The sequence below is a fragment of the Castor canadensis genome, chromosome 13 (assembly GCF_047511655.1).
Source record: "Castor canadensis chromosome 13, mCasCan1.hap1v2, whole genome shotgun sequence".
Classification (NCBI taxonomy): domain Eukaryota; kingdom Metazoa; phylum Chordata; class Mammalia; order Rodentia; family Castoridae; genus Castor; species Castor canadensis.
Window position 1 is genome coordinate 89,628,487 of NC_133398.1, and position 22,560 is coordinate 89,651,046.

At 36.4% G+C, this 22,560-nt stretch overlaps 1 protein-coding gene across 2 annotated transcripts in view; it reads left to right on the plus strand.

The window, feature by feature from the left end:
- Positions 1–17,215, plus strand: part of LOC109698603 (F-box/WD repeat-containing protein 12-like) — a 70,346-nt gene extending 53,131 nt beyond the window's left edge. The window contains exons 11-14 of one of the 2 annotated variants that reach the window (XR_012440492.1): positions 8,152–8,326; positions 11,199–11,304; positions 14,056–14,098; positions 17,194–17,215. The gene's annotated coding sequence lies outside the window, so the exon portion shown is untranslated. The remainder of the gene's footprint in view (positions 1–8,151; positions 8,327–11,198; positions 11,305–14,055; positions 14,099–17,193) is intronic. The other variant, XR_012440493.1, reaches the window with a different exon arrangement.
- The last annotated feature ends 5,345 nt before the right edge of the window (positions 17,216–22,560 follow it).

Here is a 22,560-nt window from a genome sequence, read left to right on the forward strand (position 1 = left end):
TTTACTATGTTGATTCTACCAATCCATGAGCATTTGTGATCTCTTCACTTTCTATAGTCTTCCTCAATCTCTTTCTTCAGGAGTTTATAGTTTTCCTTGTACAGGTCATTCACATCCTTTGTTAAATTCACACCTAGGTATTTGATTTTTTTCGAGGCTATCGTAAATGGGATTGTTATCATATATTCTTTCTGAATTTGTTCATTATTAGTGTTTAAAAATGACAACGATTTTCCTATGTTGATTTTATATCCTGCTACCTTGGTATAGCTGTTGTTGGTGTCTAGGAGATTTTGAGTAGAGTTTTTTGGGTCTTTAAGGTATAGGATCTTATCGTCTGCAAATAGGGATATTTTGACTGTTTCTTTACCTATTTGTATTCCTTTGATTCCTTCTTCTTGCCTAACTGCTCTGGCTAGGAATTCCAGTACTATGTTGAATAGGAATGAAGATAGTGGGCATCCTTGTCTGGTTCCTGATTTTAGAGGGAATGGTTTCAGTTTTTCTCTGTTAAGTATAACACTGGTTGTAGGTTTGTCATATATAGCTTTTATAATGTTGAGGCACTTTCCTTCTATTCCTAGTTTTCTTAGAGCTTTTATCATGACATGGTGGTAGATCTTAACAAAGGCTTTTTCTGCATCTATTGAGATGATCAAGTGGTTTTTGTCTTTGCTTCTTTTAATGTGATGTGTTACGTTTGTTGATTTTCACATGTTGAACCACCCCTGCATTCCCCGGATGAAGCCTACTTGGTTGTGGTGAATAATCTTTTTTGATGTGTTGTTGAATTTAGTTTCCATTATTTTGTTGAGGATTTTTGCATTGATGTTCATTAAGGAGATTGGCCTATAGTTCTCCTTTTTGGAGATGTCTTTGCCTGGTTTTGGGATAAGTGTAATACTGGCTTCATAAAATGTGTTAGGCAGTTTTCCTTTCCTTTCTATTTCATGGAACGGTTTAAGGAGGGTTGGTATCAGTTCTTCAAAGCTCTGATAGAATTCAGCAGAGAATCCATCAGGTCCTGGACTTTTCTTTTTGAGGAGACTCTTGATTGCTGCTTTAATTTCATTTTGTGTTATAGATCTATCCAGGTGACTAATGTCCTCTTGGTTCAGTTTTGCATGATCATAAGTATCTAGAAATCTGTCCATTTCTTCCAGATTTTCAAATTTATTTGAATATAGGTTCTCAAAGTTGTCTCTGATGATTTCCTGGACTTCCATGGTGTTTGTTGTTATCTCCCCTTTTGCATTCCTGATTTTACTAATTTGGGTTTTTTTCTCTCCTCATTTTAGTCAGGTTTGCCAGGGGTCTATCTATCTTGTTTATTTTTTCAAAGAACCAACTTTTTGTTTCATAGTTTTTTTTTGGTTTCTAGTTCATTGATTTCAGCCCTTATTTTTATTATTTCTCTTCTTCTATTTGTTTTGGGATTTGGTTGTTTTTGTTTTTCTAGGAGTTTGAAATGTATCATTAGGTCATTGATATGAGATCTTTCAATGTTTTTGATATATGCACTCATGACTATAAACTTTCCTATCAGGACTGCCTTTGCTGTGTCCCATAGGTTCCAGTAGGTTGTGTTTTTCATTTTCATTGACTTCCAGAAACCTTTTAATTTCCTCTTTTATTTCATCTATGACCCATTGTTTATTTAGCAATGAGTTATTCAGTTTCCAGCTGTTTGCATGTTTTTTGTCTTTACTTTTGTTGTTGAGTTCTAGTTTTATTGCACTGTGATCAGATAGTACGCATGGTATAATTTCTATTTTCTTATGTTTGCTGAGGCTTGCTTTGTGCCCTAGGATGTGATCTATTTTGGAGAAATAGATCACAAGCTTTCCCGCTCCTGGTTGCTGGGCACACGCCGCCACTCCCGCTCTCTCCAGCCTGGCCCTGCCTTGTTTATTTACAGTTCTGTGAGGGATTTACCTTCCCCCGCTTTGGCACCCTCTTTGCTACGTGTCTTTATTGTTCTTATTGTTTATTACTCAGTTTCTCTTTTCTTCCCTGAGTGGGGGTCCGTCTGTCCAGGGGGCTATGCTGATCTGGCCCAGGGTTGTCTGTGGGAGTACTGTGTACCACTTAGCTCACCTTGTGGTCCGTGTCTTCCCAATCCATCTGGGCGTCTGGCGGCGGCCCAGGGGCCCTCCTGGTTTCTCTGTTTAACATGATGTGGAGAAGCTCTGCGCAGGCTGGAGGTGTCCAGGGGTCATAGTTTTGCCTCTTCTCGGTGGCCTTGCCTGCAAGGTGTGTCTCCAGCGTCTCTCCAAGATTTCACTTTAGGAGGCACGCTTTCTGCTTCCTCCCTCTAGCCGCCATCTTGGAATCCCTCTAATTTCTATTTCCTTATATTTGCTGAGGCTTGCTTTGTGCCATAGGATATGATGTATTTTGGAGAAGGTTCCATGGGCTGCTGAGAAGAATGTATATTGTATAGAAGTTGGATGAAATGTTCTGTAGTCATCAACTAGGTCCATTTGCTCTATGGTATGTCTTAGGTCTAGGATTTCCTTATTGATTTGTTTCTTTGGATGACCTATCTATTGATGATAGTGGGGTGTTAAAGTCTCCCACAACCACTGTGTTAGAGTTAATATATGTTTTTAGGTCCTTCAGAGTATACTTAATGAAATTGGGTGCATTGACATTGGGTGCATATAGGTTGATAATTGTTATTTCCTTTTGGTCTATTTCCCCTTTTATTAGTATGGATTGTCCTTCTTTATCTTGTGTAATCAGTGAGGGTTTGAAGTCTTCTTTGTCTGAGATAAGTGTTGCTACTCCTGTTTTCGGGGACCATTGACTTGTAAGTGTTCTTCCAGCCTTTCATCCTAAGCATATGCTTATTTCTGTCAGTGAGATGAGTCTCCTGTAAGCAACAAATTGTTGGGTCTTCCTTTTTAATCCATTTTGTCAAGGGGTGCCTTTTGATGAGTGAATTAAGTCCGTTAACATTAAATGTTAGTACTGATAGGTATGTGGTGATTCCTGTCATTTAGTTATCTTAGTTGTTTGAAGGTTTGATTGTGTGTCACTAAGTTGAGGTTACTCTCTACTTTCTTGCTTTTTCTTTTCCTGTAGTTTGGTGCTGCCTGTCCTTTCATGGTTATGTTGGGTTTCACTTTCTGCGTGCAGAATCCCTCGAAGAATCTTTTGTAGTGGTGGCTTTGTGGTCACATATTGTTTTAGTTTCTGCTTATCATGGAAGACTTTTATTGCTCCATCTATTTTGAATGATAGTTTTTCTGGGTAGAGTATCCTGGGGTTGAAGTTATTTTCATTCAGTGCCCGGAAGATCTCACCCCATGCTCTTCTTGCTTTTGATGTTTCTGTAAAGAAATCTGCTGTGATTTTGATGGGTTTACCTTTGTATATTATTTGTTTTTTCTCCCTTACAGCCTTCAATATTCTTTCTCTAGTCTCTGTAGTTGTTGTTTTAATGATAATATACCATGGAGTGGTTTTATTTTGGTAGGTCTGTTTGGTGTTCTTGAGGCTTCCTGCACCTCTATGGGCATAAATTTCTCTAGGTTTGTGAAATTTTTGTTATTATTCTGTTGAATATATTACACATTCCTTTTGCTTTCACCTCTTCTCCTTCTTCAATGCCCATGAGTCACAGGTTTGGTGTTTTAATGGAATCAGTAAGTTCTTGCATTTTCTTTTCACAGTTCTTGAGTTGTTTAACTAATAGTTCTTCAGTTTTTCCTTTAATTACCATTTCATCTTCGAGTTCTGAGATTCTGTCTTCTGCTTGTTCTGTTCTGCTGGACTGACCTCCCATTTTGTTTTGCATTTCTGTTTCATTCTTTTTTCTGAGGTTGTCTATATCCTGAGTCACATCTTCTTTAATATTGTCGTCTATTTTCGTTCTGAGTTCACTTATCTCTTTATTAATCATGTTCTTTGTTTCACTTTGGTGTTTATACAGTGCTTCTATAGTTTCTTTTATTTCTTCTTGTGCTTTCTCAAATTCTCTATTTTTGTTGTCCTGGAATTTGTTGGTGTTTCCTGTAAATTTTGGCGGACTATATCCAGTATCAGCTCTATAAATTCTTATTGGTTACTTGCAGGATTTCTTCTTTCAGGTTGTTCTTGTGGGCTTCATTGGATTTTTTGGCATAGTTTATCTCTGTTTTATTGGAGTGTGGATCTGGGTATCTGTTTTCTTCATTTCCCTCTGGTTCCTGTACTAATTTATTATTGGGGGGAAAGTGGTTTCCCTATTTTCTCCATCTTCCCATCATTGCCCTTGCTATTGTTACTGTCCCTTTACTGTGTATAATTCAGTATTGTCTACCTTATAATAATAACAATGGTGATTTCTAACATGGAAGGGTGAGAGGAGAGGGAAAGCAAAGAAGGTAAAGAGAATGGAAAAAAACAACCAAAACACACACACACACACACACACACACAGGCACACACACACACACAGGCACACACACACACATACACACTCACAAAAAAAACAGAGGCAAAGAAATAAACAGGCAGAGATAGTGTACTAATAAATGGTGTGCTAAACTGGCACTAGAAAGACAGGGAGAGGATAGTAAAACAGAAAAAAAAATCCCCAAGTTCAAATGGAATAAAAGTTTCAGTCTTCATAATTTAGGTGGTAGTCCTTCAGCCTCCAGTCCTGGCGTTGCTGTCTGAGAAGATGTTCTGTCATTGTCTCATTAAAGGGGAAAAAACAACAACAAAAAACCCCAACAACCAAAGCACAACAAAACAAATAAATCCCAAGTTTAAATGCAATACACTTTCAGTTAGTCCTTCAGCATCCAGTCCTAATTCTGTCGTTGTCTCATCAAAGGACAAGGAAAACAGAAAAAAGCAAAAAAGAAGAGTCTGGAGACAGCTTTGTGAACGTCTATCTGAGGCTGCAACTCAATTGCCACCTACTGTCAGCCTTCTGCTACTGCAGGCTTTATTTATGCAACTCTCAGGAATGAGCTTTACACTCACCTATACCTGCAAGCTTTGTTTGTTTAGAGTCTCCTGGCCACATGACCCTTTTGTTTTCTCCAGTGTATAGCTGTACCTTTCTATTGCAGTTGCAATCTTTTTTTTTTATTGTTTAGAGTTTGCATGGGGATGTGCCCCTCCCTCACTCTGCAGTGGAGCATGCTATGCTTTAGCTGCTTTTACAAGCCTTCCCCTCTCCAAGCAAACTGGGGGAGGTGCTGCAACTCCTACCTTCTCCTTCTGGCTTGTTTATTTACAGTTTGAGTGAGGAGTGCTCCTCCCCCACTCTCAGGAGCTCAGGGTGCCCCGCCCTCTTTGCTACATGTTTTTTTTTTTTTTTCTTTTTAGCTACTTGTTTATTATTCAGTTTGGGTTTTTTTCTCTTTTTTCCCTGGTTGGGGGGGTCAGTCTTTCCAGGGGCTATACTGATTTACTGTGTGCCATTTAGCTCACCTGGTGGTCTGCATCTTCCCAAGCAGTCTAGATGCTGGGTTCTCCATTTAATGTGGAGTGGGGATGCTATGCGTGGGCTGGGGTTGTGGAGGAGTCGGTGTTTTGCCTCTTCTTGGTGGTTTTTCCTGCCAGGTGTATCTCCAGTGTCTCTTCAAGATTTTACTTTAAAGCATGCTTTCTGCTTCCTCCCTCTAGTCGCCATCTTGGAATCCCTTCCACATTTCCCTATTATGTATTTATGATCCCATTTCTTTTAATACTCATAAGATTAATGCCCATCACCTATGCTCTTACAGTTGCATTTGGGTGAAAGCACACAGGTTGACTGTTCTGTCCTCAGCAGCAAGTATTACACCTGCTAGTAATGAAAATTCAAAACTAGAAGCTACATTATTGGCTGGGCAAATTTCCTTAGATGTGTGAGGCAGTCCACAATATCAGTGACTGAAATTTCCTAAAGATAACAAGTAGGATCTTACAAAGTTGCTTTGCAATAGAGTGAACTGCAAAGATGCCTTGCTATGTGTTGCAGATTGGCTGTACCAGTGTTTCTTTAGATAACTGGTAATAGTTATCTAAAATATTGAAAGTAGTGAGATCATTGAAAGATGGCAGTTTGATATTGAGTGTGACAAGACTGTAAAAGGTGTAAAACGTAAATTATTGTTACTTTGATATATTTTTTCAAAACTTACTTTCATTGCTATGAGTTGTAATTATACCAAGCTAGTTTCATATAAGTATAGTGTGTTCCTCAGGTATATTTTCTAAGATACCTCAAGGAAAATTTCTTGCATTTATGTTAGTATATCATTGATTCATATAGTTAGGACACTATTAACATAAGTGACTTTAGTGTAAATCAGTGACTTCTTTTTAATTTTTATTTTTTCATTATTCATATGTGCATACAATGCTTGGGTCATTTCTCCCCCCTGCCCCCACCCCCTCCCTTACCTCCATCCCCTCCCTCTCCCCCCCACCCCCTCAATACCCAGCAGAAACTAGCTTGCCCTTATCTCTAATTTTGTTGAAGAGAGAGTATCAGCAATAATAGGAAGGAGCAAGGGTTTGTGCTAGTTCAGATAAGGATAGCTATACAGAGAGTTGACTCGCATTGATTTCCTGTGCATGTGTGTTACCTTCTAGGTTAATTCTTTTTGATCTAACCTTTTCTCTAGTTCCTGGTCCCCTTCTCCTATTGGCCTCAGTTGCTTTTAAGGTATGTGCTTTAGTTTCTTTGTATTGAGGGCAACAAATGCTAGCTAATTTTTTAGGTGTCTTACCTATCCTCACGGCTCCCTTGTGTGCTCACGCTTTTATCATGTGCTCAAAGTCCAATCCCCTTGTTGTGTTTGCCCTTGATCTAATGATATATGAGGGAAAACATATGATTTTTAGTCTTTTGGGCCAGGCTAACCTCACTCATTCCATCCATTTACCAGTGAGTGATAACATTTCGTTCTTCTTCATGGCTGCAAAAAATTCCATTGTGTGTAGTTACCACATTCTTGATCCATTAATCAGTAGTGGGGCATCTTGGCTGTTTCCATAACTTGGCTATTGTGAATAGTGCTGCAATAAACATGGGTGTGCAGGTGCCTCTGGAGTAACCTGTGTCACAGTCTTTTGGGTATATCCCCAAGAGTGGTATTGCTGGATCAAATGGTAGATCAATGTTTAGCTTTTTAAGTAGCCTCCAAATTTTTTTCCAGAGTGGTTGTACTAGTTTACATTCCCACCAACAGTGTAAGAGGGTTCCATTTTGCCCACATCCTTGACAACATCTGTTATTGGTGGTGTTGCTAATGATGGCTATTCTAACTGGGGTGAGGTGGAATCTTAGTGTGGTTTAAATTTGCATTTCCTTTATTGCTAGAGATGGTGAGTATTTTAATCAGCAACTTTTGAATTTGAATTTATTTGATGGTATGTGCAAAACTGCAAATGATATATACATTTAAAATGGACTATTTTCAAGTATTCAAAGATACTTTTAACTATAGAGGATGGTTCTAGATCCTACACTGACAAGACAAAGCACTACTATACTTCATTTATTTTTTGGTTTTTTTATTCATTTGTTCATATGTGCATACATTGTTTGGGCCATTTCTCTCCCCGCCCCCCTCCCCCACCTCTCTCCCCCACCCCTATCGCTTCCAGGCAGAATCCATTCTGCTCTTTTCTCTAATTTTATTGAAGAGTAGACATGAGCAATATTAAGAAATACATAGCATTTTTGCCAGTTGAGATAAACATATCTATACAGAGAGATTCCTAGCATTGCTTCCATGCACAAGTGTATTACAACCCAAATTGAGTCCTCTCTACCTGACCTCTTCACTATTTCCCAGTCACCTTCCCAAATTGATCTCTGTCATTTGAAGGTTATTGTATTAGCTCCTCTGCAGTGGGGACATCAAACACTTTTTCATGTTAGATTTCTTTTGATTTACATTTATATTTTCTTATGCCATTATATGCTTACTCTATTTTAAATGGTTTTCTCCATAAAGAAAAAACCCTGAATTTAAAGAAAAATTAAAATCTAATACTGTGTTTTCTCTACTGTAATAAATATGCATTATGGAAAATAAATTAGTGTTTAGAGACCAGGCTAAACTATCTTTTAAATAGTAGACTACATTGTGTCCCTTGATAGAGACAGGGAGGTTAATTTTCATTTTGACAAATGATGTATTTTCTTACCCCAATTAGGTTCTTTTGATATATTGATTTATATAGTCCAAGATTTGGTTGTACTTGAAAAATAGGAAGAGTTGCAACCACAGTTGATTGCCAATTCTGAGGAGCTTTGCATTCATTCATCTATTACCACAATCCACAAAGTGAATAGCATGGTGACCTACAAAATTCCTGTCAATGAATGAAGGTGAGATGAGAAAAATAATGTAGCTGTAATTCTCAAATTTTGTTTTCCTAGAACCAAGTCCAGTATAGCTGATACATTTTATTTCATTGGGTCGTTTGCAGATGGGTTTAGCTAACATTATACTCTGGATGTGTATAGTGGTTCCATTTTTGGGAAACATGTTTGACTTACCACAGAGTTAACCTAATGAGTTTACTGCACACTTTTCAAGAGAAACCAGCAGATTTTGTCAGCATTATAATTTAAATTCCCTTGAAGGTAGTAGTTGTCGATGGAAAATATTTGCTACAAACTAGATACATAATCATTTTTTCAAGTATCTAGGCTCAGAATATAGAGATATTTAAATATTAAATATAGCAAAAGAAGTCTTAGTATTTTGAATCTTTACTGAGATTCAGTAAGTAGAGAAATGTTGCTTTATTGGGCCCTTTTGTCATGTTTCATTATGTAGATCCCATTTTGAAAAACTACTTATTATTAGATTTTAATTAATAGAACTTGAACCCATGAAGCAATGGATATTTATACTGCTCAATTCCTCAAATGAAGACTTGTTAAATTTTTTTAATGTTTTATAAAATCAACCTTTATGTGACAATGATGAAATAAAGTGTGTCTTTTAAATGTCTTAAAAGATTTTGATATTAGTGTTGTATTAATACAGTTAAGTCATAGAATAGATTCAATATAGCAAATCATACCTTTTCATTATACTGTTTTCATCTAATGACAATATACTTATGTTATGCTTCATTATAAGGGAATAATTGTCACTTTTAATGATTTCAATTTAACAAATGTTATACTGTAAGTTTATACTCACCCTTATTGCCCACTGAGTTTTTCTTACATTCTTAAACATCATGGTTATTCATTCGCCTTCATTACTACCCTTATCAGCTATATTCTCTCCATTAGTTCTTACCAGAATTTCCAAGATCAATTTAAAACTTTAAAAACAGTTCTAATCTCCATTCTACATCATAACTTATTTTGTAACTATATTCATTAACACTTATATTGAAGACTATTCTAAGATCTTCATGCATTTTGACTCATTTAAACTTTACTATAACTTAGTGTTCATAGCCTGTATCCAGTCATACAAAAATTATGTATTTAGCATTTATTAATGTACAGAATACTGTGGGTAAACAAGTTCTTCACTTTTCTGAAGCTTGAGACCTTATAAGAGAAAGGAAAGAGTATGGCAACGAATCAGAAATAACTAGATGGAGTCATTTAGGTATGCATTTCTCCCCCTTCATTATCTCTGGATGAATCATTATTTTGATCCAACTGTGTGATTATTAAGAATGAAGGGTAGTGTCTTATGGGTGTTTTTTTTTCAACATCTTAGTGCTGGAAAAATAGATTTCATTATTTAATGATGAGTAGATTGTATGCCATAATACAAGCCTCTTCCCTAAAGAGTAGTTAGGGAAGAGTGAAGCTTCCTGTGACCCAGTGGTTTAGAAAGAGTCACCAACAAGTGTGTTTTTCTAATAAGAAAAGTAGTCATGCATTAATAGAATTTTTGTTGTATTAGGTATAGTCAAATACCTAGGATTCATACAACATCAAGTATAGTACTAAAATGGATACCATTGAGATTAAAACATTCATTTGACTAGATGGCCAAGTGTCTCAAGTTGGTTGAGAGCTTGGAACTCTGAGTTCACTTCATACACTAGTACTGCCAAAATCAAAAAAATAAAGCACTTATTTGAATTCTTTGATTGTTCATAGCCTCTCTCATTTGAATTATCAGGTGGAAAGGAAAGCAGAAATAGAGCTCCATTAAATATACAGATATGAAAATTCTTGTCCTCTTTTTAGGAACTACATCTGAAATTTTTTATAGAGAGAAATGAATTCCAAGAAGTACAGATTGCCTCTTTGTTAATCAGTAGGAATAATTATAAGACTCTTCCCTTTCTAAAACGAACACCAGGAACAGCATTTCTACATATTACTGATCATACCTAAATGTCAGTCATGTGTGCCTTTCATGTGGCACAATAAAACTACATGGCTAAAATGGTATCACTTTTGTGATCCATAAGTTAATGTCGATAAATTAATGCTCTGGGATTTCAATGTTAGACTCAATAGTAGGAGCGGTCACAAATTTTGATGCCTACAACTCATTTTGTAGTACCAGTTCTGCATTAGCTGCACCAGCTTGTTATAAAACAGCAAAAACCAGCTGTGGAAAGACTTAATGTGAGATTAAGTAATGCCATCAAGAATCAAATAAAAACTTGAAGTTCTGAGGCCAAGAGCAACTACCAGTTTCTGTGACAAATTTGTGACATTCATTATCCTTTTGGAATAAATGGACTACAGATGTTTTTCAACTTGATGATTTCAAGAAGAGTAACATTGAAAAGATTTGTTTACAGTCTAATAATTTAAGATGTAGGACTAAGCATTATGTAAAACCACAATTTTTAAGGTTTAACATATACTTGAATTATTTCATCTCAATATTGTTAACAGATTTAAATTCTTGAAATTTTATCATTTTAATGTAACTGTTGCTTCTTGTGAAGTTTCTGAGGAACCAGTCATGATATTTTTTACCCATTAAAAAATAAGCATTTGGGAGTAATGAGCAAATTATAATCTAAATTGCAAAAGCTTTGGCCTAATGCTCCAAGTTCACTTGTGCCTCCTCTTTCTATTACTTGAGGCTCAATTTAGTATCTAGACATGTAATCCAACAACAGAAAAAAATGTGACTGACTTCCATACCATTTTAAACTTTGTGCAACTATGATTCTACAAGTCTGGTGGCCTAAACTCTGACTTAGTTTTCCTTACCATATGTAGAAGAATGAAAATTTGTTCTTTTGTGCCCATCAAGGTGTGAAATAAGACTCCAGGAAGGAATAAGCCACATCTGGTCTTCAGGATCCTTCCAGTGTCATCAGTCACTGAAATCAAACCTCCATGAGAATACTTAAGCAGAGGTATGACACTCATCTGTATTAGTTGGCTTTTCTCCATAGCAAACAACTACAGTGTACCAAAAATGAGCAATTATTTTTCTTCACTCATGCAAGTCTGCAGGTCAGCTAAGTTGGTTCTGTTCCATATAGCTCATTCTACATTGCAAGGACAATGCCTAACCAGGACTTGAGACTTAGCTTCAAACTTGTACACTGACATTTCTCCAGCATTTAAGCTAAACAAACCAAGTCTTATGACTAAAACAAACTTCAATGGAACCCATTGTCCCTTAGTATTCTCAGGGGATCAGTTCAAGGACCCAAACAATCATGCATGATACCAACATCCATGGGCTCTTGATTCCTTACAAGAAATAATGTAGAATTTCTATATAACCTATACTCATCCTCTCACATACATACTGTAAGTCATCTAGGTTACTTGCACCTAATACAAAATGAAGTTTTGTGAATAGTAGTTACAATGTCCTATTATGGGAAAAATGGCAAGAAAAATCTGTACATATTTAGTGCAGCTGCAATTTTTAAAAGCTATTTTGATAAGACCTTTTTGAATCTGTAGGTGGAGAACTTGAGATATCAAGAGCCAACTCTATATTCTCTCATGGTAATGGGGCTTAGAGCAAACTGTAGGTTTGAAGCAAGTGATTTAAGGGATCATGGGTAGCAAACTTGGTGTAAATGGCCAGACAGTAAGTAGTAAAGGCTTGGTTTGTTGCACCTACTTAAATCAGTCATTGTAGCTTGAAAGCAATCAGACAGTATGTCAATGAATAAACATGGTTGTGTTCCAACAACAAAAACCAGATGGCCTGGATTTGGCCTGAGGGCTTAAGTTGGCAACCATTAGATCACAGTTTGCTTTGGGTCATGAATATTCAAGCCCCTCCCTTTTTTAAGGCTCACTTGTTAAAATATCATTTGTTATTGCTACAGTTTCTTAAATTGAGTGTCTCTCTTAATTCCATATTCTGTGCAGCTGAACTGGATATTTCTTTGAAGTAATATCTAGACACCCCACTGAGAATTTTGATGTAAAAGCTTAGAAAAGGGGAAGATCTTTGGTATGCAATGCATAAAAATTCCTAAGAGTTCCACAATTCTATTTTTAATTATGTTCTAATTTCATACATACATGCTGAAAAAATGTTTCTTATTAGAATGCACTAGAGTACCTTATGCTCTTTATTAAACTCTTTATTTTACATAATAAACTGAAAACTTCCTAGCATATTAAGAGAGATATCCTCCAGGATATTATTGGTTCACCTTTGTTTCCATTTAGTTACTTAATATGTAAATTGTACCTTGAAATTACTATTCATAAAAGATCAGAATAGCTATCAAAAGCTATGTTGTAACTTTTGTTATTATTCTCCAGATGTCATTCATGCTATAATGTTCAAATTAAGGTGAATTTCTTTTGACTCTGAAGAATATGATACTCAGTTTTTCTTATTGAAAAAGTTAGCATGAGAATTTATGCATACAAAAGTATAAATGCATCAGGAGAATAACACTACCTATTTTTTGCTAGGTACTTTACAAAAATATTCCATGTAATTCTCTTCTAATAGTGCTGAAGTAGAATTGGAGAGTCAGTGGTCCTGTGAACTGCTGTACTTCCTGAGATTTAGGTGTTCTCTTACTTCTGTTCTTAAATAAGAAAGCTCACCCTTTGATATCCCAACAGGTTCATCCAAAGCAGTGTTCCCCACTGTTTCTCCTTACCTTTCATACACATCTAGCAATAGAATGTCTAGAACAAATCCAGAATTTAAGTGAACAGTGTGATCTTGGTTGACACAACAGTTGCCAGTCAAAGAACATGGCAGGTAGCTTGGTGATACCTGTGTTGTTGACAGCAAGGACCTGGGCACAGTTGGCTTTCAGTCCCATGGAAGACCCATCAACCTCACTAGTGTCAAGTGCCTTTGGATCTACATTGATGAAGCACAAACTTCCATAGACAATTGTGTTTCCACATGTTTACTCTGTGTGTGTGCGTGTGTGTGTGTGTGTGTGTGTGTGTGTATTTCTTTTTGTGTTTTGGTGTTTATGTATTGATGATTCTTCTGGGAAATGCTGTATTTATCTCCAGCTTTCTCCACGGGGTGACATTTGAGACACTGTTTTAAGAAAATTTAGATGTTCAGATTTCTTTATTTTCATGCATCTAATGTACCATGCTTTTAGCAATTCAATGTGAGGATGATGATTAATCTAGGAAACTGTCTACTCCCAAAAGCCTCCAGGTGTGTTCTCACTAGGATTCACAGGGAAATCCACTCTTCTTCAGGCAAACGTGAAGGGAATGGAGTGATGATGCTAACCCTACCCACTTAACACTGTCCTAATAATGTATCAGGTTTTGCTTATTCTGATAGCAGTAATAGTCATCATTCTTTCACAGACTTTTCATTCTTACCAAGGCAAGGCAGATTGGAACCAGATGGTTAGTACTACAGAAAAGTGAATACTTCTCTAAATTTTTTTAAAATCATTTAAGGATCACAGAAAAGTGTGGTAAGTCAAGATTACTGTTACCAAGATATAACAGATTCAAAATTTAGCAAAACCTTAAAGAGATTCTAGATATCATGGATTAAAACAGTGAAAGGAATTATTTCATAATGTTGGGCCATTGAGAATATAGAACACTCACACAAAGAACAAAAGACCCCAGAAAATGTGAACTTGAGAGAGGGAACTTACTGTGTCACCCTCTTTTCTTGTTTCCTGTTCCTGTAGCATCTGATCATGACCATAGGAAAGTTGCTTGCAGCTGTGGAAGGTAATAGTGCCAAGACCTGCAGCTGCACAAACTTTGGGATTTTTCTCTTCTTTTTTTCTTCTTTCTGGAATGAAATTAAAAGATACACAGGTTTGAAAAGTCAAGTGATGCAGTGATACCAAATGAAAGTAAATTCTCTGCCTGAGTTCTCCAGTCCCCACTTACTATCTAGCTCTCTGTTATAAGACACTGTGTTTTGTTGGTGTTCATCAGATAACAATACTCCCATTACCTATTATTTAACGTTAGATAGTGTGTTGATTTTTTGTCTGCTGCTATAACAATATAGAGACTGTGTATTTTGTAATTTGTATTCTATAGTAGTGTATTTGGCCCATGATTCTGGAAGGTGGAATGTATAAGTTTGAGGGGCCACATCTGGTGAGAGCCTTTTCACTGTGCCATCCTGTGGTGAAAAGTAGAAGGGCAATCTAGTAATTAGAAGAGTGAAAAAGGGGGTCAAACTTGATTTTATAATGATCTAATTGCTGGGCACAGTGCCTCATGTGCATGGTTGTAGCTACACTGAAGTCTGAGATCAGACGGCCTAGGTTTGGGGCTAGCTCTGGCAAAGGTTCATGAGATTCCCTCTCAACTAATGACTGGGCTCCATGACATGGGATTGCCATGCCCACTATGTACCAATTGGAGGATTTTGGCCCAGGTTGGCCATGGCATACATGCAAGACCCTATTTGCAAAACACTTAGAGTAAAAAGGGCTTTGGGTGGCTTAAGTAGCAGGTCACTTGTAAACACAAGGTCCTGAAGTTTAACCCTCAGTATGATCAAAAATCAATAAACAGAACTAAGAAGCAAAAAAAAAAAAGTCAACAAAGCTAGTTCACTCCTGAGATAATATACCCACTTTTAGTGTAAAGAAATTATCCTTTCATAAGAGTGACTAAGATCACTAGCTTTTAGGCTCTACCTTTTATACTGTCACTTTGGAAGGGATTAAAATATGACATACAATTTTGGGAAATACATTTAAACCATAGAAAATAATATCTACTGAATGAGAGGACTCATTCATATTTCTTGATCCATCAACATTTAAGTTATATTACTTTTGCTCCTCTGGTGGTTAGTTTTACAATTCTAAAGATTATGATGAAACTAGATTTTCTTACAGAGGTTTAAGTACATTTTGAGTCCTTGCTACACAAGGTAGGAAAGCTTGTTTCTAAAAAGACCGGCCATATGTCTGTGCTTGTATAACATTCAGACTTTCTTTTTCTTGCTTTATGAATGTTAATATTAGTAACATTCTTATTGGCATTATTGCTGTCATGCATGTTTTGTTTATGTGTTGACTATACAAACTGAAACTCATTTACATTATTCCAATTATTGACTTATCCTTTACTAAAGGGTCAAATAACATGGGTCTACCTATTGAGGGATAAACATGTGAACTTATGTTATTAAAGTTTAAGAAGAATGTTCTGCGTGATCTCTTTAAACTTAATCTTAAGCCCTTCTATCAAAGTATTCATTTGGACAATGGTATTATTTCTAAGAAATTAAACATAAAACATTGAATATCTTTGATTGTTCTTCATTCATAGTCCACCTATCATTAGATTTTTGACTCTGAAGATGTTTATTTTAATCAATTTTTCTTTATTCTCTTAATAATGTAGATTTTCATGATTTAACTATTATATCATTTCCATTTGGATCTTCTCAGTTTTGTTGTTGGTGTCTCCTAAATTTTATGAGTATTTTTGATCAACTTGAATGCTGGAAAACATTGACCAATAGCAGTAGGATGATTTTATCCTCTGTGGAATCAGAACTCTCCCTTTATGTATTATCTTTACTGTTGTTTTGGGGGGCGGTACATCATAGCATTTACAAAGGTTCTTACAATGTATCAAGTGTATCATACTTGAATTCACCCCTTCTACTGATCTCTTTCATCCCCCCTCCTCTGATTCCTGGAACAGTTTCAGCAGGTATCATTTTTACATTCATATATATGTACATTATTTGCATCATATTCATCCTCCTATCCCTTTCGCCACCATCTCCCCCAACCCACCGGTGCCAATCCCCCACCCTCTTGCAGACCCTGTTCCATCCACTTAGAACTCTGCCTTTAAGTAAAAAATGGATTTCAGTGCTAGGATGTAGTAAGTTACAAGTCCTGTTTTTGATATATTTAGATGTTTTGTTCATCATGTACTTATACAAATAGTTTTACATTTTAAAATATTTCTTTGAAATATTTTATTCACTTAGTTTTTGTGCACATCCTTAAATTTTGTGACTCATGCTGCACTCCTCTCACTGTCGTACCTCCTTTGGGCCAAAGGCCTGGAGGTTAATTTCCAGTTACAGTCAGGAGAGAGCACCAAAGGGCAGTGGAACAAGGGTTTTCTGTCAGTGTCTGGATATCCTTAACTTTGTGGGGGCAAAAATTTGTTTAAATGGAGCTAGTAGGTATTAAGTGATTCAGAGTTCCAGGATCAGGAGTGAAATTACTCATAGTGACAGTGACCCAGATTGGAGATCAGGGTGAACAAGGACTGGAAATTGTTAGTCCGAAGGAACAAATTTACAGTCTGTTAGCTGTCACAGAGATGTGAACAAGTAGGGGCCAGTCACCAATTAGAGAGCCTTTAAGCAGTTCTGATGGCTGTTTCCAACCTGTTGAGGGAGGAGGGCCTGGCTTCTTAAAATGACAGGCATCTACTATCCACCAAAGGAGCTGAGGCAAACCTCCTTTCTGACAGTTGATAATACCATGTCAACAGCTGCTAACTGTTCCAGAGTCAGCCATATGGCAGAGGAGAGATTGAGTGTGGTAAGAGCACCAAATACACACTTTCTTTCTTATACAGACATTTCACTATCAATTCAGATAGTTAAAAGGAAAAACCAGAATTAAGAAAATAATTTTGTCTTTGTAACTTGCTTAAATATTGGTATCACTGGCATACCCATCACCTTTTCCTAACTCTTCTTCTTGGTGATGAAGGCAAAAGTTCAAGGTGCAATGAAAATAGACTGCTATGTGCTAAGTTGTATCCTTCAAATTCTTAACATTGGAACTCTAACATCTCTTTTTCCTCTCTTTCTCACCACCAAGGAAAAACAATAAGAACATGGTTGTCTACAAGTCAGAAATAAAGCTCTTACCAGAAACCAACTGCGCTGACATCTTCTTTTCCCCAGAACTGTGAGAAATAAATTTCTGGTCTTAAACCCATCCAGTGTGTAGTATTTTGTTATAGTAAATAGAACTGAGAAATGTACCTTCTCACTCTTATTCCCTGTAGAGCTCTATCATTAAATTTAAAGAAATAACAATGACATTTTATTGAATTAATGTGTTTTCTTTTTCCCCAGGTTTTTATTGTAGCAACAAGCACATAATGTAAAATGTAATCATATATTATTTTAAATTATATATTCGGTGGTAAGAAATACTCTCATAATGTTGTACAACCATCACTACCGTTAATCTCCATAACTTTTTTCACCTAGTAAAGCACAAACTCTCTACTCATTAAACAACTCACCATTCTCCTTCCTCCAGCTCTGGCAGCTACCATTCTCTTTCTATCTAAGACTTTGACTCTTGAAGTATCTCCTCTTCATGGTATTCTGCAGTGTTTTGTTATGAAAATAGTTTTTATCACTTAGCATAATGTCCTCAAGGTTATCTATCTTGTAACCTATGTCAGAATTTCTTTCCCTTAAGAGTAAGTAACATTCAGTAATATTGTCTCACATTTTGTTTATCCATTTACTCATAGATGGACACCTGATATGTTTCCAAGTTATAGCTATTGTGAATATTGCCACTACGTCATGAGTACACAAATACATCTTTGAGACCTTCCTTGCAGTCATTTTGGGAATATACTCAGAAGTCAAATTGCTATATCATGTGATAATTCTGCTATAAATTTGTTCAGGGACCACTATGCTTTTATCTGCAGTGGCTAACCTGATATTGTTGGGTAAAATGTTCTGTATAGATCTGGTTGATCTACTCAATTTATTTGTTGTTTAAGTCCTCTCTTTTTAGCTTCTTTTCTCTCTGTTATAGTCAGTATTGATGGTGGAGAGGGGGTTAGAGGTCCTGGTTTTGTAGCAATGTCTATTTCACTCCTCAGTTGTCAACTTTTGCTTCAAGTATTTTAATGGTCCATTTTTCGGTGGACAGAAATTTATACTTGTTAAATCTTTAAAAGTATTGAGCCTTTAAACATACAATGTCATTTTTTCATCTCCTTTGCCTCTCACCCTTCTTGTCTTCCTTTGGTCTAGTATAGCCACAGTTTTTGTCTGAATATAGCCACTATTACTCTCTTCTGTCTTCTGATTACTATGTATATAGAATGTCTTTTTTCCATGCTTTCAGTTTTCAATATTTGTGTCTTTAGATCAAAAGTTTCTGCCAGTGTATTGCTGACTAGACAGGAGATAAATTGCTAGTACTTCCTACTCATCCCTGAGTGCCCACAACAATGGTTTTGAGAAGAAATCATTATCTATTATATAGAGAGTAATGGTTACATGACATTGAAGGCGCCTTGACTTTCTAAGAAAAGCCATTCACTACAAGAGCTCTACCTGGCTCTTAATGGCTGTCTTAAAATATCATGAATAATTCTGGACATAAAAGAATTGCTTTGGAGAACTTTTTTAAACTGCAAATTTTCTGGGTCTGGTTAACTGGAACCTGCAGGGAGTAGTGGTGGTCCTACAAATTCACCAGTTTGAATCTAATGCATATTGGGATACTTTACCAGTGATTAGGTTCTAAAAGCACAGGTCTGTAACCTCTCTGATGCAGAGACAGAGAGTAGCAGACTGGTCCTGCAATAATCTGGGAACTGGGAAACATACAGAGATAAGTGCAGCTACATTCCTCACCTTAAATAGGTTCTGACAGATGCTTCATTGGGAGGCCAGTGTTCCCCATGAGCCTCATTGTTCTAAATACTGTCAAGATTTACCAGACTAGTATTGTCCTTCTAACCCTGTTATCCCTGTCTCTTACCCTGTTAAAAATCTACTCAAGGATGGACCAAAGACCTAAATATAAAACATGAAACTCTGAAAAAACTAGAAGAAATCATGGGGGAATCATCTCTAGACATTGACACAGACAATCATTTTCTGGATAGGACATGGGGAAATTAAAAAATTGGCAAATCAATTACATTAAACTAAAGTCCTGTATAGCAAAGGAAACCCACATAATGAAGAGACAGCCTACATAACAGGAGAAAATATTTGGCAGCTATTTGACAGAGGGTTAATATTCATAACATAGAAGAAACTAAAAAAAAACATAACAATTAAAAGCTAATAATTTGGTTTTTAAAATAGGCAAATGACCTGAATGGGCTCTTCAAAGATGAAGTAGGAATGCTCAACAAATATGAGAAAAATGCTTAGTATCATTAACTGTTACAGAAATACAAATCAAACCTATAATGAGATACCACATCTCCCCAGTCAGAATGGCTATTATCAGAATAATAATAATGATGATGATAATAATATTATTAATAATAAAGGCTGAAGTGTGTGTAGACAAAAAAAAAGTTCCTACACTGCTGTTGAGAATATAAGTTAGCACAGACATTATGGAGAATAGTATGCAGGTTCCTCAAAAACAAAAACCTGATGAAAGGACTAAGATTGTCCACACTATATAAATGCTACATTTCTGCTAATTTGGACTGAGAGGCTTTAGCAAGATCAGGAAGGATAAATGGGACTTACATTTCTGGCCCCTACTGACCTCTTCAGCATTTCAATTCCTATAACTCCTATTAGTATCTCCAATCCAGTAAACTCTTTTTTTTCCCTCAGTGTTTCAACCCATAGACTTTGCTTTCTAGGAAAAATTCTACCACTTGATCTATGCCCCCACTCACCAAACCCCCCTCTTTTTTTTCTTCTTTTGATATAGGATCTTTAGAATATTGTCCACAGCTGGCATCAAATTCTGGATCTTCTGGTTTCTGCTTCTTGAGCCCTGGAATTTTAGATGAGAGCCACCACACCTGAAGTGGAAAATCCACTCTAAAAAGCCACATACTCAAATTCTATGTGCTGTCTGTGAAAGAGTGTAGTATTCCTCTTAACACACATTATTTTCTCACACTCTCCCTCTCCCTCTTTCTCTGTCTCTGTCTCTCTCCATCTTGTGTCTCTCCCCTCCCCCATCTTTAGCTCTACATCTATCTTATTAATTCCAAACTATAGTTTAAATTTCATTTCCAGTGAATTACTCAAGAAGCATTCCTTGCCACCATCCCTGAAAATCTGTCATATCAGGTCCTTCTAATCTCTCACCCCATCTTTAACTTTGTGCAGTGTCTGTGGCAGTCTGGTGTTACACAGTTGTCAGGGTTATTATGGTGAATTTCAGTTCCTCCCATTCAAAACTCACTTTGTGACAGATGGTCCTGAGTACCTTCTTTCTATTCTGCCGAGACCCATCCAAGTGCCTTTACCCTAGTGCAGGTTCAGACATCATGTGTTAAGTGAATGATGTAAATGACAGAGGTGCAATTTTAACACATCTTGTTATCCTCCCCATTCATGGTAGAAAATTGTTTCATTTATTCATTCAACAAAGTTTTAAAAAATTCTCAAAGGGCAGAGGTCTGTAGACATTAAGTCAGAGATAGACTTTTGCCTTAAAGTTCTTAGATGCTGGTAGGAATTAACAGATATGTATTCAAATAACTATTAAAGTGTAAGGGAAACCACAAACTATTAGTAAAATTAAGTGGCAGTCTTGTATGGTGGTTATAGGAAGAAAACACTTCATGTAAGAGGACTTAGGTTCCCTCCCTGTCCTGTCTTCATGATCCTAGGACAGCTGGATTTGAAATCCTATTGTTTTATTTGTAATCACCCAGTGTAGAAACAGCACAGAAATTCTCCAAAAGGCAAAGGGCTAAACAAAATTGTGAATTATACAAATATGCTATATGTATGTATGAAAATAACATAATAAACCACACTAAAATCTATAAAAAGAGGGGAAGGGAAATGTGACACAATGAAGAGGAGGTGAATGTGATCAAAGTACATTATATGCATATACAGAAATACCACAAGGAATCCCCATGTAAAATTTTATTCATGTAAAATGAGTATATGTTAATAAAAAAGAAAACAAATCAAACTGCTGTAGAGAATATTGAAACAAACTGTTGTAGAGAATATTACTGATAGAAAGAAATGAACTTGTAATTGCCTGCAATAGTATGAAAGGATCACTAATTATGCTAAGTGGTAGGAAAATTCAAAAATGCAATATAGTATATGGTCCTGATTATACAACGTTCTTAAAAAGACAAAATTACAGAAATGAAGAAGGTAGGAATGGGTTGCTAAGTGACAGAAAGTTGATGGAGGTGAGAAGGCACTTGGTGTGGCTGCAAGAAGGTAATATAAACCATCTTTTATTTATATGAATATCCTGGTGGTATGGTTTGATTTGATTTGTCACCTGAGGATTCATGTGTTGTAAGCTTGAATCTACAGTCTGACCATGTTGATGGTAAGACGTTTAAGAGGTGAGTCCTATAGGAAGATCATCAGGTGATTGGAGTGCTGCCCTCTGAAGAGATTAAGTCTGTAGAGACCCTGGTGAGTTCACACAAGAGAATTGCTACAATAGAGAAACTCTCACCCCACTCCACTCTATGTGACTTTCTGTCTCACCTTATGATGTCTCACACATATTCCTGCCATTTTATCATTCACTATGATATGATACAACCAAGGTGACCCTGAACAGAGACCAAATTGAGGGATCAATCTGATTTTGGACATTCAACAACCCCCCCCCCCCAACTATGAAGAAAATAACCTTTTTACTTCATAATTTACTGACCCTCAGGTATTTTTGTAGCAGTGGAAATTGGACTTATACACTTGGTTATGATCTATTGTACTATAGTTTGGGGATATATTAGGGAGAGCTGAATAAAAGATTGATGCACTTTATATTATTTCTTACTGCATATTATGGTACCATTATTTCAAAAAGATTAATTTTAAGTAAAAAGAAGTTAACAAATTAGGAGTGAAATAGATGTGTTAATCTGTCAGTTATGTCTCAGCCTTAGAACTCTGACATCACAATGGTCAGTGAGCTTAACTGCCACAGCCTTCACAGACTTCAGAAGCTTGTCTACAGTGCTCTTCCAAGTGCTGTAGCCATGGGCTGTGTTCAGAGTCAAGAATTGGAGGAAAGTGGAAATCCTTTTCCAATACTAAACTCTATACTCGATGCTTCACTGGGCAAGGTAGTCTTTTCCTATACTATTTTTTAGTTTGATTGTTAAAACTGTCTGGTGGTCCCAAGATTGGTTCTGTCCTATCTCCTCTCAAATATGTGAAGTAATTCTTGCCTTCAGCAGTGGTTTCATGAAAAGTTACTCATGTTCATACTATTTACTGCTGTTGAACTCAA